The 16756-nt window shown below is 40.8% G+C and overlaps 1 protein-coding gene across 16 annotated transcripts in view; it reads left to right on the forward strand.

The window, feature by feature from the left end:
• NCOA3 (nuclear receptor coactivator 3) overlaps positions 1 to 16756 on the forward strand; it is a 159269-nt gene that overhangs the window by 78136 nt on the left and 64377 nt on the right. For 11 of the 16 annotated variants that reach the window (XM_015148801.3, XM_077951960.1, XM_077951948.1 and 8 more), the window contains one exon: positions 8509 to 8587. The gene's annotated coding sequence lies outside the window, so the exon portion shown is untranslated. Of the gene's footprint in view, positions 1 to 7163; positions 7240 to 8508; positions 8588 to 15325; positions 15487 to 16756 lie in introns of all 16 variants that reach the window. The other 5 variants (XM_077951952.1, XM_077951947.1, XM_077951954.1 and 2 more) reach the window with 3 other exon arrangements.

The raw sequence follows: 16756 nt of genomic DNA on the forward strand, positions 1-16756 counted from the left end.
AGCTGCAGTGCTAGGCATCTTTCAGGAAGTGACCTTGGCTTGTATTAATCAAATTCAGAACACACAAAAAAGCTTCTTGCTAACATGCTGACTTGATGTAAAATTTTATCGCATCCATTTTCCTTCAAAATGAGGCCATTTTGTAAAAAGATATACAGAAAACCCCTAATTTAATATATATCTATATATACATATATGGAAAGCTTTTGCAAGCCATGTTGAAAAAACAACTAGGTCTGTTTTAAAGTAGACTTTTTATTGCCAAATATGCATAAACTTTAAATCACGAAGGCTTGGAAATTGTTACTAGAAAATTTCTTCTTTTAATGCTGAATTAAGAAAAAACTATCAGCATCGAGTTTATTTACTATCTTAACTGACATTATATTGCTTTATAAACTTTAAACACTGAAGTTATTTTGGAACCCTTCAGCAGTTGTATTAAGTAACACACTTCTGTATATTTGCTTACTTTCCTGTATTCAGAAAGAACGGGGGTCTTACTTTGCTGGTTTGGATAAGAACTAATATCTTACATGAAATCGTTTTCTTAGGCAATGATGGTGCCTACAGGGTATTCTAAACGTAAAGGTAAATTTAAGTCGATGAGTCCATTAAAATTCAACTACCTATTGTGTCAGAGAGAGAAATATTGCTAACTACAAATTCACAGTGTGTTCATTAGGATTTGACTAATCATTTTGATAGGAGAGCAGTTAATACAGCGATTTCACTTTTATCCTGTGGTGCTTCAAAGGCATCTAGTTTTTAAATGTAGTCTGGTTAAGGTGTATGTAGTAGAGGTTTTCATTTTAACCTTGCTCAGTGTTAAATATAGAGTGTTGAAAATATTATTTAATGGATTAGTTTATTGGTTTCTGCATTTTGAAGAAATTTACATAAATAGGGAGCAGTTGTACCTACTGCCAAATGGTTCACTCCTGAGTTTATCATATAGTTACTCCCAGGTAATGAAATAGAAGAAAAAAAAATTTAAACCTTAGGAGCTCTGCCTATTTTTCTGTGGATCCACATTATGAAAAGGATAGAGGAACATCGCATGTGTATAGTAGTGGTTTGAGGAGAGGGTAGGGAATCTATGCAAATAAGAAAATTGGGGTATAGGCGAATCCTTAAGTTAGATGTCTTATCTGAGTTACTTTTAAAGCATTTACTGGATACACAACCAGTATTATCTTTTTACCATCCTATAAATTGTTCGTAGAATTGCAGCCTCATGGAGGAAATCCATCTTCTTTACCTGCCTAAATTCATTCTTTGTCTTGATACTAGCATTAATAATTGGTTTGTTAGATACTACAGGATAAACTCAGATTTCAAGAAGAAAGAAGATAATTACTTGATCGTTTCTCCCCTCAAACACCTGTGTAAAATATGTTGTCTTGAATAAAATTGTCACCTTGAGCTTATGTTCTTTGCCTTCTCCACTCCCCTGCCCTTAAAAAAAAGAAAAAGAAGGGAAAGCCTTATAAGAAAAGGAAAATGTGCAATCCTGGTAGCCAATGAGTTAATGTTCATTTGTAGCCGGAGGGGTCAGCATGCAGCCTGTGTTTCCTGATTGGCTGCTAAAAGGTGAAATTGAAACCACTGTAAACTTTTGACCCTGTAGCAATTCTTGTGGAACGCCTTCCACTGGTGGAGCCCAGAGCTTTGCTCACTTCCCCACCCAACCCTCCCACCCTCTTTCCTGTATTTATTTTGTGTGATCCTGCAGCACTGCATGCAGTTTTTCCAAAGTGGCGGGGAGAGAGAGGCAGAACAAGCACAAGCAAGCAGCTTGCTTGCATGCCTGTTTTGGTAACTCTTGGTAACTTCAACTCAGCCAAAGATACCGGGCCTGTTATACTAATCTGCCAACCAGATTTTTAAGTTTTCTCCTTAATCTAAAGCGAATTAAATAAAATTTAGGCTAGTTTAGTGCCATAGTTCATCAGTGGATAGTATCGTTGTATAAGCAAAAATATGTGGTGTGATTTCCTGGATGTGTTGAATTAAAAATAAGTTTTCAGTATTAACTACCTTTAAATACCCCATTTATGTTTCCTGTATCCCTATGTAATTTTTACACAAATGGCCATTTCATAGAAGTTTTTTTCTCCTTTGCCTTTTATTATAAAGAAACTCAAATGGCATTTTGGTTATGACAACTCTGGATATAATTGCAGAAATTGTACAATTAATACCTCCCCCTTTGGCTGAGATAAATGGTTTTGGATTTGTCTTGCTTTCACATGTAAATAGTGCTTAACACAACAACCCCATGAAAAAGGCAGGGTAGCTTTTCTCTATTCTTTCCTTATGCTCTCATGGGACTCGGGTCTTTTTAATTATTCCTTTTATCCATGGTGTCTAGCACAATGTGGCACATGGATGCTTAGCAGATGCTTACTGAGTGAACATAGTTTTCATTTTAGGAACTTTAGTGTCTGTTTATACCTGCTTCCCTTTTCCTAATTAATTGATGGCAGTGACCGTGATTTACTTATTTCCAAGTGTCAGTGCAGTGCCTGACATCTAATAGATACACAGCAAGCGTTTAATTGAAATCAAATTAAAGTCTAACACAAGATCATTTCAAGAAGCAGGACTTTACAAAATCTAGGTTTTCAGAAGCCAAGGTGTCTGTTTTCACTGTGTTATTGTGAATTTTCAGGCTGATTCGGTATAGAACTAAATGTTTAATTTATTAAATATGTAGAATAAATTATAAGTCAGCTTGATTCTTTCTAGTATATATCTCAAGATACGTGATAATACCTGTCCTTATTTTACTAGACATGCATATGCTGTAATTTGAAATAATTCCTTGTCCCCCACTCCCTTATCAAGAAGATTATAGTATTTAAAAAAGATTGTAATAAATGTCTTACCAGTGTTCTCCTGGGAAGCAAATACATTTTTACTTAATTGAACATAGAATAATGGACTAAGTAATGGGAAAAAAAATTCTTAAACTGAGTTAAGTTTATGTATTTCAAAAAATGTGGTCCATTTTATATAACTTTATTATTATTATTTTTTAAGACAGAGTCTTGCTCTGTTGCCCAGGCTGAAGTGCAGTGGCACGATCTCAGCTCACTGCAGCCTCTGCCTACCAGGTTCAAGCGATTTTCCTGCTTCAGCCTCCTGAGTAGCTGGAACTACAGGCACCTGCCACCAGACCCAGCTATTTTTTTTTTTTTTTTTTGAGACAGAGTCTCGCTCTGCCGCCCAGGCTGGAGTGCAGTGGCCGGATCTCAGCTCACTGCAAGCTCCACCTCCCGGGTTCACGCCATTCTCCTGCCTCAGCCTCCCGAGTAGCTGGGACTACAGGCGCCCGCCACCTCGCCCGGCTAGTTTTTTGTATTTTTTAGTAGAGACGGGGTTTCACCGGGTTAGCCAGGATGGTCTCGATCTCCTGACCTTGTGATCCGCCCGTCTCGGCCTCCCAAAGTGCTGGGATTACAGGCTTGAGCCACCGCGCCCGGCCGACCCAGCTATTTTTAGTAGAGGTGGGGTTTAGCCATGTTGGCCAGGCTGGTCTTGAACTCCTGACCTCAGGTGATCTGCCCACCTTGGCCTCCCAAAGTGCTAGGATTACAGGCATGAGCCACTGCACCCAGCCCCGTTTTATATAACTTGAAATGTTCATATGATTTTCAACTTGCATTTGGTCTTTTCCTTTCATTATAGCTATAGTTTAGCTGTAGTTGATTGTTACTAGTGAAATCTGTGGTCAGAGTTTTGATCAAAGATATTTATCACTTGATAAATAATCCCAATCGCAAAAGTGTTGGATTTTGATGTTAAATTTAATGCTAATATTATGCAATCTTTAACCTGAAATTCATTTGGTGAACCAGTCTACTCTGTAGTACTTTGAAGATTATTGGGCAACAGCTGACTTTTCCCAATGACAGTGGTTCCCCTTTTCTATGATTTTAGGGAAGTGAGGAAGGTGATCCTGGGAGCAGTGCCAGCAGGAGCTTGGAAAGAACAATGGGTTTAATATGATTGTGGAATCCTTGCCCCTTTCCATGTTCAACAGTAAAAGAAAAACATGTTTATAATATTCAGTGGCTGCTTTTTGCCCTGTTGGTGTTTCCAAGCATTATATATTACATAGTTTGGATTTTCCTGTGTATCAACTCCTCTCCCCCAGTTTTATTCTTTGTTCTGGCCTTGAGGCACATCTTCTCAGACTAGCTATTAACAAGGCTTAATTTGATGTTTGATTTCCCCCCATGTCCTTTTAGGTCTCTGGTGATGAAGGTTTAAAATAAAACAAAAACCTAAAACTAAAACAGGGGCCATGTTGTCCAAGATGGACTCAGACTCCTGAGCTCAAGCAATCCTCCTGCCTCAGCCTCCTAAGTAGCTGGCATTACAGGTGTGCGCTGCCATGCCTGGCCTGGTGATGCAGGTTTTGGTAATGTAGATCTCATCAGTAAACTGTTAATTCTACTAGAAAATTTAATGTCTCTGTCACCTTCTCAGATATCTAATGTTTCTGGAACTTGTCACATTTAGTTTTATGTCAGTATGATTTGGTTTTTGTATGTGTGATTGACTAAAATCTGAATTGTGAAAAGGGATAATCTTGTTTTTGATAAAGAAAAAAAAATACTGTCCTAAGAAATCTGCTAGGATTGTTGCATTTGCAGAATCTTTTTTCCAGACAAGTTTAACTCACCAGCAAGTTTACTAATAGTTCCATACTTATAGGATCCTGGTATATAGTAGTACACCTTTCCAGGTTCCTGGTAGGCAAGCCAATCATTGTTCTGTGACTATTTGCCAATCTCTCTGGTTTAACTATACACTTCCTCGGAGGGGAGAATTTTGTACCTGGCTTGTCTTTATGTTAGTGAACTGAACTGGGTCTCTTTTCCTGTGTATGCAGCGGAAAGCTGAACACTGAGCACCAAGTTTTTGTAGGAAGAAAAGTTTATTGCAAGGCTGCTGTGTAAGGAGACAGGTGTTGGGCTCAAATCTGCCTTTCTGAGCTAGAGTTTGGGTGCAGGTTTTATATTTGGAGAGTAATGAGGTGTGATCTGAGTGGATCCTGCCGTGGGGTGATGTCAAGGCTTGATTTGGTTGGATCTTCTGTCTTGCCATGTGGTGTCTGCTCTTATTCATTCGCTGTTCTTCAGTTTGATCATTTAGATTCCACCCATGGTTGCATTCTTGGTTCATTTGGGCATGCTGACTTTACATGATCTTCCACCTGGGAGTCCAGCAGTTAAAATTTGGGTCCAAGGGTGCAGATTGGCAGGGTCAGCTTTCCTTTGAGAAGTGTGAAAACCAGCACTGTAACACTGGAGTATTAATCTAGGCCCTCTCATCACCTTCTGCACTAGGCAGCAGTAATTGTTTCCTAGGTCTATTATTATTATTATTATTTTTAATTTTATTTATTTATTTATTTTGAAACGGCATTTCTCTCTGTCACCCAGGCTGGAGTGCAGTGGCACAATCTCGGCTCACTGCAAGCTCTGCCTCCGGGGTTCATGCCATTCTCCTGCCTCAGCCTCCCGAGTAGCTGGGACTACAGGCGCCCGCCACCGCGCCTGGCTATCCCAGGTCCATTATGCTACTAGATACTTTCTGACTCAAATTCCTTTCCTGGCCTGCCATGGTGGCTCATGCCTGTAATCCCAGCACTTTGGAAAGCTAAGGTGGGCAGATTGCTTGAGGTCAGGAGTTTGATACCAGCCTGGCCAATGTAGTGAAACCCTTTCTCTGCAAAAATTAGCTGGGCATGGTGGCATGCACCTATAATCCCAGATACTCGGGAGGCTGAGGTAGGAGAATCGTTTAACCTGGGAGGCAGAGATTGCAGTGAACTGGGATCATGCCACTGCACTCCAGCCTGTGCAACAGAGTGAAACTCCATCCTCCACCCCCATCTCCCCCAAAAATCTTTTCCTTATCCCACCTCTCTTGTTCCTTAGGTGCTAATCCCACTCCATGACCTTCCTTCCTCTTTCCTAATTAAGGAAAAAACAGAACCATTTTAGAAGTGAAACCTGATTTAAAACAGGGCCAGAAGATCTTAGAAGTGCTTTACAGAAGTTCTGCCTACCTTTTCTCCCTTCATCTTACACGAATTAAATTGGATAACATAAAAATTCAAGTTAAAAAAACATCACATTCGATCGGGTATGGTGGCTCACACCTGTAATCCCAACACTTTTGGAGGCTGAGGCAGACAGATCACTTGAGCTCAGGAGTTCGAGGCCAGCCTGGGCAACATGGTGAAACCCTGTCTCTACAAAAAATATAAAAATTAGCTGGGTATGATGGTGTGTGCCTGTAGTCCCAGCTCCTTGGGTAGTTGATGTGGGAGTATTGTTTGAGCCTCGGAGGTCGAGGCTGAGATGAGCCATTACCATGCCACCACACTCCAGCCAGCCTGGGCACAGAGTGAGATCCTGTCTAAAAAAGAAAAAGAAAAAAAAGCTACAACTTTGGTGCACAAAATTATTAAAAATATTAATTATATAAAATTACCTTCAGGCTGTGTGTATAAGTAACATAAATGAATTTTATGTTTAGAGTTGGGTTTCTTCTGCTTGCTATCTCAGTATGCATATGCAAATATTTAAAAAATCTGAAAAAAAAAAAATCCAAGACACTTATGCTTCCAAGCGTTTTGCATAAGGGATAGTCACCCGGCACTACCTAGAGTTCTCTTTTTCCTTTGTGAGCCACATGTAATGTGCCTCCCATTCCTTGCTCACTGATTTTCTCCCCTCTAATTTTAGTTTCAGAAGTACAACAGACCTTTCCATAATGCAGCTAGATTGTGGGTGGCTCTCCCCATACACTGTCTGCAGACTACACTACGTGGAATGGCCATGGCTCTAATATGTATGTTACTTGTAACTTGTGAATATATCATTTTTCCTTTCCCCCATACCAACAGATCTACCAATTCCAGCATGAAAGCTATTAACTTTAGGCCGTAATTATGGTTGTTATCTTGGTTCGATACCATTGGAATTAGTGGCAATCAGATTGTTGCTTTATTGTTAAATTTGGAAATTCATAAGGTAAAGTGAATGTTCTTACTGGCTCACTTATTTATCGCAGCAGAACCTGCATACCATTTCTTCAAGTGCAAAAGCCTGCTGTTTATATGTTCATGTGTTTTATTGCAGATTATTTTGAAGAACGGTTTCTCATTTCCCCGTTAATATTTTGTTTCGGTGGTCAAAATGCATCCTTTTATACAAGGCAAGAAAACATCTGAGCCGTTCCTCTGGCTCTTGCTTGTTTGCTTTATCCATCCCTCCCTCATCTGATAATTTTTGGACTAGGGCATTGAAACATTTGCTTCTGCCAGGGTATTAATGTTGTCTTTATTCTCTGTTGAGCACTCATTTTGTACAAATGAATACCCCCACAAGGTCAGAGTACCCATCTGTTTTGATCACTTTTCAAGATCTGGTCTCCACCACCTCCACTTTGCATTATCCATTTTTACAGACTGACAGAGTATATATTATATATGCCATGCCTTTTATTTTAATTAATTAATTTTTGAAATGGAGTTTCGCTCTTGTTGTCCAGGCTGGAGTGCAATGGCATGGTCTTGGGTCACTGCAACCTCTGCTTCCCTGGTTCAGGCAATTCTCCTGCCTCAGCCTCCCCGAGTAGCTGGACTACAGGCGCATGCCATCACGCCAAACCAATTTTTTGTATTTTTAGAAGAGATGGGGTGTCACCATGTTGACTGGACTGGTCTCAAACTCCTGACCTCATGCGATCCACCCACCTCGGCCTCCCAAAGTGCTGGGATTACAGGCATGAGCCACTGTGCCTGGCCCTGACTTTTATTTTTAATTTCTTAATTTCTATTTTTTTGTGTGTGGAGATGGTGTCTTGCTATGTTGCTTAGGCTGATCTTGAACTCCTGGCATCAAGTGGTCCTCCCACCTCAGCCTTTCAAAGTTCTGGGATTATAGGCATGAGCCACTGTGCCTGACCCTATGCTTGACTTTTCAAACAGAAGTAGTGATTTTATGGTACAGTAAGACATCTACTCAAATTTCTAGGAAGAGGTGTTGTACTTGATAGCTTTTGTTTGTTCCGTATGTCCAGGGAAGGGAAAAATGGGAACACCTAATTTTTTTTTGAGAAAGAGTCTCGCTCTGTCACCCTGGCTGGAGTGCAGTGGCATAGTCTCAGGTCACTGCAACCTCTGCCTCCCAGGTTCAGGTGATTCTCCTGCTTCAGCCTCCCAAATAGTTGGGATTACAGGCGCATACCACGTCACCTGGCTAATTTCTGTATTTTTAGTAGAGTTGGGGTTTTGCCATGTTGGCCAGGCTAGCCTTGAACTCCTGACCTCAAGTGGTCTGCCTGCCTTGCCTCCCAAAGTGCTGGGATTACAGGCATGAGCCACCATACCTGGCCGGAAGACTTAATTTGTGGGTGACTAATCATAATGCTTAAATGAAGAAAAGACAGAAATTCAATCCCTCTTCTTTTTTTTGTCCTCAGGATCAAAATACTTGCTGGACGGTGGACTCAGAGACCAATAAAAATAAACTGCTTGGACATCCTTTGACGGGTTAGCCAGGTAATTCAGCTTGACTTTGATTTGATCCTTTGTAATTTTTTGTCTTCAACCTTCTGAAGTTACTACCCTCCTCTTTAATATATGATTTAATTAAAACTTTATGCTTCATGTTTTTCTCTTTAATGATTATTAAATGAATGAGCTTAGAGTACTTGAGTGAATATGTATGTATTTATATACATTTGGCCCTTGAATGAGCTTAGAGTACTTGAGTGAATACATATGTATATATATACACTTGGCCCTTGAACAACTGAGGACTGGGGACACTGATTCAGTAAAAAATGTGCAGAACTTTTGACTCCCCCCAAACTTAACTACTAATAGCCTCCTCTTGCCTAGAAGCCTTGCTGATAATATAAACAGCTGATTAACACATATTTTGTATGTTACATGTATTATATCCTGTATTCCTATAATAAAGTAAGCTAGAGAAAAGAAAATGTTATTAAGAAAATCATGGCCGAGTGCGGTGGCTCATGTTTATAATCCTAGCACTTTGAGAGGCTGAGGTGGTTAGATCACCTGAGTCCAGGAGTTGGAGAACAGTCTGGGCAACACAGCGAAACCCCATCTCTACAGAAAATGCAAAAACTGGCCATAGTGGCCTGTGCCTTAGTCCCTGGCACTAGAGAGACTGAGGTGGGAGGACTGCCTGTGCCCATGAGGCAGCGCCTGAGCTGTGATTGTGCCACTGCACTCTAGCCTGAGCAACAGAATGAAACCCTGTATCCAAAAAGAAATAGAAAAAAAGAAGAAAATTGTGAGGAGGCTGGGCATGGTAGCTCACTTATATGCTCACAACTATGATCCCAGCACTTTGGGGGTCGGACGCGGGAGGATCACTTGAGGCCAGGAGTTGGAGACCAGCCTAAACAACATAGCAACATCCCCAGTTCTACAAAACTCACACAGAATTAGCCAGCAAGGTGGTATGCGCTTGTAGTCCTAGCTACCTTAGGAGGCTGAGGTGGGAGATTGCTTGATCTCAGGAATTTGAAGCTGCTGTCAGCTATGATTGCACCACTACACTTCAGCATGAGCAACAGTATGAAACCTTGTCTCTAGAAAATAAGTTAATAAATAAATAATTAAAAATGAAAGTCATGGCCGGACGTGGTAGCGCATACCTGTAATCCCAGCACTTTGGGAGGCCAAGGTGGGTGGATCACCTGAGGTTAGGAGTTTGAGACCAGCCTGGCCAACATGGTCATTTTTGTAAAAATACAAAAATTAGCTGGGCGTGGTGGCGTGTGCCTGTAATCCCAGCTACTCGAAAAGCTGAGGCAGGAGAATCACTTGAACCTTGGAGGTGGAGGTTGTAGTGAGCTGAGATCATGCCACTGTACTCCAGCCTGGGCAACAGAGCGAGACTTCATCCCTTAAAAAAAAAAAAAAAAAAAAAAAAAAAAAAAAAAAGGTCATAAGGAAGAGGAAATATATATATTATTCATTAAGTGGATCATGATAAAGGTCTTCATTCTTCTTGTGAGGTTGAGTAGGCTTGAGGAGGAGGAGAAAGAAGAGGAAATGTTGGTCCTACTGTCTTAGGCATGGCAGAAGTAGAGAAAAATCTGCATGTAACAGAACAAGTGCAATTCCAATGTGTCATACAAGGGGTGATGGTATTCGTATATATGTATATACATACATATACAAACATAATTTTGGGGGAAGAGAAGAAATCCTCCCTCCTTATGTGTGAATATTTTAATGGCATTTAGTCAAACATCTGAATTAGCCCCAACTTATATTTACTGTTTCACCTTGTGAAGACAAATTTCCCCAAATTGCTTGTGCGGCAAATAACATTTCATCTAATCCCTTTCTTAACATTTTTTTTTTTTTTTTTGAGACAGAGTCTCCCTCTGTCACCCAGGCTGGAGTGCAGTGGTGTGATCTCGGCTTACTGCAGCTTCTGTCTCCTGGGCAATTCTCATGCCTCAGCCTCCCAAGTAGCCGGGATTATAGGCGTGCACTGCCACATCCGGCTAAGTTTTGTATTTTTGGTAGAGATGGGATTTCACCATGTTGGCCAGGCTGAAACTCCTGGCCTCAAGTGATATGCCTGCCTTGGCCTAAAGTGCTGGGATTATAGGCGTGAGCCACTGCATCTGCCCCTTTTCTTAACTTCTAATATTATATCAGAATAGGAAAAATGAGAATAGAAAAAGCTGCCTGGTTGCCGAGAAAGCAATCATGCTTTGCTTAGCTAAATTTCTTTTAGTAATCTCGTCATTTTCTTGGTTAGCTAGGTTTGAAATCTGAGTTGTCTTTGAATCCCACCACACTCTGATACATTTGGTAAGCAGGCTTTATCTGGCTTTCTAGTTTCATATGTCCTGTATTTGTTGCACTTTCTGTTCCTAGTTTTAGCTTCTGAGGCCAAGACCCCATAATTTCATGAGGGTGTTTGTCCTTGTCTCTACTGCTTCCTTGTCCACTCAAAGTTTTGCTAGATTTTCCTAAATTTATACTTTTAGCCAAGCTTATGTTGTGCTCTTAGTTTTGTGCTACCTTTCCTTGGCTTACAGAAAAAAAAAGTACAAACTCCCTTCTCTGACATTTCCAATGGTACTTTATCTGAGAATCTATCCAAGTTACCAGCCTTAGGTCTTGTAATTTCCCTATGAAATCCCTCAGTTAATTGTGATATATACCCATTCTTCTGAACATAGCAGAGAACTATCTCCACAGATTTCTTTTGTTGTTGTTGTTGTTGAGACAGTCTTGCCTTGTTACCCAGCTTGGAGTGCAGTGGTGCAATCTTGTTTCACTGCAACCTCCACTTCCAGGTTCAAGCCTGCCTCAGCCTCCCGAGTAGCTGGGATTACAGGCACCCGCCACCATGCCCAGCTAATTTTGTATTTTTAGTAGAGATGGGGTTTCACCATGTTGGCCAGGCTGGTCTTGAACTCCGACCTTAGGTGATCTACCTGCCTTGGCCTCCTAAAGTGCTGGGATTACAGGTGTGAACCACTGTGCTCGGCCAATTTTTTTTTTTTTAATTCCTTTTATTTGGAAGTATACATTTACAAAAGTTGCAAAAATATAGTGTAAAGAACATCTGGATATCCTTTATCCAGACTTACCCACTTGCTTTATTATTTGTATTTGTGCCGTCCTACTCTCTTTTCTCTTTCCATACACATAAACACACAATTTTTTTTTTAACCATTTGAGGGTAAATTACATATGTTATGCTTCTTTCCCCAAATACTTCTGTTGTATTCCTACAAATAGGGTAATTCTTTTATAGAACCATGGTACAGTTAATAACTTCATAAATGGACATTGATGAAATCTATCGCCCATATTCCAGTTTTGTCAGTTGACCTAAGGAAGTCTCTTGTAGCATTTTCTATGCTTCCCGTATAGACTGCAGTCTGGGGTCAGCTTCTGCATTCAGTTATTATTTCTCTTTAGCCTCTTTTTTCCTGGGATATTTTCACAGCCTTTCCTTATCTCTTATGACATTGGCGTTTTTGAGAACACAACCCTTCCCTAACCCCCTTACTCTCTTCAATGGAGATGTTCTTCATTTTATGTTGGTCTGAAATTTCCTTGTGATTAGATGAAGATGTTACATATTCTTGGCAGGAATACTACATCGGTAATGTGATACTCTGAGATGGAGTCATATGACGTCCATCTGTCCCTTATTGTGATGCAAATTTTGATCCCTTGGCCAAGGTGTTGCCAGATTTCTCCACTGTATGGTTTTTTCACCCTCTCTTTTGCCAAGCAGTAAACAGCCTGTGGGGAAACAATGTAGATATTCTGATTCTTTTCACAGTTTCTTCTAGAATTAGCATTCATTGACTCTTGTCTGATCCAGCCTTTTATTATGATGATTGCAAAATGGTCATTTTTTTCTTTCCAGCATTCCTTTCACATTACCTGTCAGCTCTTGGCTGTATTCCGTAATCAGTAGCCCTATCTATTGGTTATGGATTCATGAATTCCTATTTTTTGAATGGTTTATGATTCACTTACCCTGCTTAATTATTTTAGTGCTCAAATTGTCCTAGAAGTTTGGCCTAGTGAAACTCCTGTAAGTGGGCCGCTGTGTCCTTGTGGGGAATAAAAGTTTTAGAGACCAGGATCTCTCTGAGTGCTAGCTGTCCTCACTAATTCTGGGCTGTTTTCTCATCTTGGCCTTTTTAGTGGATAGAGCTAGAAAATAATATGCATGCTTATACACATACACATACATATACATACTCATACAGTCATCCCTTCGTACCTGAGGGTGACTGGGTCTAAGACCCTTTGTATGCACCAAAATCTGCTGATGCTCAAGTTCTTTAAACTATAAAGTAGCAATTGTATTTGCATGTAACCCATGTTCAATTTCTTGTATGCTTTAAATCATCTCTAGATTACTTAAAAGAATGTAACAGAGAGTAAATACTGTGTAGGTTATTGTTAAACTGTATTTTTTAATTTGTATTTTATTGTTGTATTGTTTTTTACAATTTATTTTTTGAGTATTTTTGATCCGTGGATGCAGAATCCATGGATACAGAGGGCCGACTGCACAAGTGTTCATTGAAACATTGATATACGTATTTTAGAAATCATGAGTTTATATCAGTATGTACCTCTTTATTCCATGTCTACAGGGTTCTTTGTACCCCATTTTTTATTTTTATGTCCCTTCTTATTATGTGGTACGTTTACTCATTTGCCTAATCCTCTAATATATCTAAAATAATTTCAGAATTGGTTTTTTCATTTCACTACAATAAACAAACTGAAAATGAGTGGAACATTTGTCTGTAATTCTTCTCCACCTCCCAATTTTACCCAAGACAGAGAGTAAATAGTTAAAATTTAAATTGCTTGGATTAGCCCTCCATACCCCTTCTCCACCCCACTTTTTTTTTTTTTTTTTGAGACAGTCTCGCTCTGTTGCTCAGGCTGGAGTGCAGTGGTGCCATCTCGGCTCACTGCAACCTCTGCCTTCTGGGTTCAAGCGATTCTTCTGCCTCAGCCTCCTGAGTAGCTGTGACTACAGGTGCGTGCCACCACACCCAGCTAATTTGTATATCTTTAATAGAGACAGGGTCTCACCACGTTGCCCAGGCTGGTCTCCAACTCCTGATGTCAGGCAATGCGCCTGCCTCTGCCTCCCAAGGTGCTGGGATTACAGGAGTGAGCCACCACGCCCGACCTCCTCCCCACTTTTACTTCCCACCTTACTTTCTGTATAATCTAGTTAAGGTATTTATTTGAAACAAAATTAAGTTTATTTACTTGTTTGCTTATGCTGCCTCTCATTCTGATTTCTATTTTTGTAATATATAGAATAATAACATGCTTTCAAAAGTCAGAATTATACAAAAGGCATACATTGCTTTTGTATCTCTTCCATGCCATTTTTCTTCAGTTTTCTTAGGTAACAAACGTAAACGTTTTCTGTCTTATCCTTCCTGTTTCTTTTTTTGATGATATCTGTATGTTTTATTTATTTTTTATACAAAAGATAGCATACTATATATACTCTTTTGCACTTTGCTTTTTCCCCTACTTAACTGATATCTCCTGGAAATAATGCCCTGTCATGCCAAAGAGATCTTTCCCATTCATTTTAATTGTAGTAACATTTACAGAACATAAAATACACCTTTTTTTTTTGAGACGGAGTCTCGCTCTGTAGCCCAGGCTGGAGTGCAGTGGCCAGATCTCAGCTCACTGCAAGCTCCGCCTCCCGGGTTCACACCATTCTCCGGCCTCAGCCTCCCGAGTAGCTGGGACTACAGGCGCCCGCCACCTCGCCCGGCTGTTTTTTGTATTTCTTAGTAGAGACGGGGTTTCACCGTGTTAGCCAGGATGGTCTCGATCTCCTGACCTCGTGATCCGCCCGTCTCGGCCTCCCAAAGTGCTGGGATTACAGGCTTGAGCCACCGCGCCCGGCCACCTTTTTTTTGAAAGATAGAGTTTGGCTCTTGTCTCTCAGTCTGGAGTACAGTGGTACAATCTCGGCTCACTGCAACCTCTGCCTCCCGGGTTCAAGGGATTCTCCTGCCTCAGCCTCCCAAGTATCTGGGACTACAAGTGCCCAACACCATGCCCGTCTAATTTGTGTATTTTTTTAGTAGAGACGGGTTTTCACCATGTTGGCCAGGCTGGTTTCAAACTCCTGACCTCAGGTGATCCACCTGCCTTGGCCTCCCAAAGTGTGTGGGTTACAGGTATAAGCCATTGCACCCAGCCAGAGGACCAACTTTTGATTAAATTATAGATATCCAGTTCCAGAGCTATTTGTAAAAAAGATGTTCCTTTTTTCTTGGTTTGCTTTGGTAACTTGATTAATTGACCATATTTGCCAAAGTCTCAGGCCTCTATTCAGTGCCATCCTTATGCCCATATGTGTTGTCTGATTACAGGACTTTATTTATTTATTTATTTGAGACAGAGTCTCGCTCTGTCACTCAGGCTGAAGTGCAGTGGTGCACTGTCAGGTCACTGCAATCTCTGCCTCCCCGGTTCAGGTGTTTCTCCTGCTCCAGCCTCCCGAGTAGCTGGGATTACAGGTGCCTGCTACTATGCCCAGCTAATTTTTTTTTTAAGTAGTGACGGGGTTTTGCCATGTTGTCCAGGTTGGTCTCAAACTCCTGGCTCAGGTGATCACCCTCCTTGACCTCCCAAAGTTCTGGGATTATAGGCATGAGCCACTGTGCCTGGCTGACTTGAACTTTTAATGCCTCTTTTATTTGTTCTTTGATCCCGAAGCTAGGAAGCAAATATAATACCCTGTCTACCAGATTTCACTTGGAATACTTATGAATTTGGATGAAGTCATCTCTTGTCCAGGTTCCCTAAATTTACTGAGTCATTGGCTGCTACTAAGTGACCTTCCATCTGTGAAGCTAGTTCCTGTAAACCAAGAACAGGTACCAGGCCCATAGGCATTGACTTCCTGTATAATATACAATCTTTGTTTTCTTTTTAAAAATTTTTTAAATTTATAAGATGTTTATTGAAATTTTTTTGTGGAAGTGAGGCATCACTATATTGCCTAGGCTGGTCTTGAACTCCTGGGCTCAAATAATCCCCCTGCGTTGGTTTCCCAAAGTGTTGGTGCTGGGATTACAGGTATGAGCCACTGTGTCCTGCCCTACTGTCTTTGTTATATTGCTGGACTTGTCATACCATTATATTATAATTATGTGACATTATATCATTATATCCTTCTTAATTATAACACATAGTATATGACCTTGATTGTACAACGATTTGTCCAGTCATTCTGGTAAATTTTATTTACCTTTGTCCTGATGGAATTTGATTAAGCATATGCAAATAACGTTAATAACATGAAAAATAGACTCAATTTTTACTTTATTTTGAGGCGGGGTCTTACTCTCTTGACCTACCTGGAGTGCAGTGGTATAATCGTGGCTCATTGCAATCTTGAATTCCTGGGCTCAAGCAGTCCTGCCTCAGCCTCCTGAGTAGCTAGGACTACAGGCATGCACCACCACACTCAAATGCCATTTAAAAATTTTCCTACAAAAACATAACATATTAAATTGTGAGCTAGAGGTAGATGAAGAAGAAAGGAAAAGGGCTTCCTCATATAGCCATCAGAAAACAGAATATTAAAAAATAACACCAGCTTGGGCAATATAGTGAGACCCCATCTCTACAAAAATAAAAAATAAAAACATTAACTGGGCATGGTGGCACATGCCTGTGGTCCCAGCTGCTGGGGAAGCTGAGGTGGGAGGATCGCTTGACCCTGGGAGGCTGATGCCTCAGTGAGCCGTGATTGCATCATCGCACTCCATCCTGGGCAAGAGACCAAGACCCTGCCTCAAAACAAAGCAAAAAACGGCTGGGCATGGTGGCTCGCGCCTGTAATCCCAGCACTTTGGGAGGCTGAGGCAGGTGGATCACCTGAGGTCAGGAGTTCAAGACCAGCCTGACCAACATGGTGAAATCCCTCTCTACTAAAAACATAAAAATTAGCCGGGGATGGTGGCGGGTGCCTGTAATCCCAGCTACTCGGGAGGCTGAGGCACAAGAATCACTTGAACCCGGGAGGCAGAGGCTGCAGTGAGTTGAGATCTCACCATTGCACTCCAGCCTGGGAAATAGAGTAAGATTGTGTCTCAAGACAAAAAACAAAAAATCAAAAGAAAAAAACCATAGTGTGAAACA

This window comes from Macaca mulatta, chromosome 10 (assembly GCF_049350105.2).
Source record: "Macaca mulatta isolate MMU2019108-1 chromosome 10, T2T-MMU8v2.0, whole genome shotgun sequence".
Classification (NCBI taxonomy): Eukaryota; Metazoa; Chordata; class Mammalia; order Primates; family Cercopithecidae; genus Macaca; species Macaca mulatta.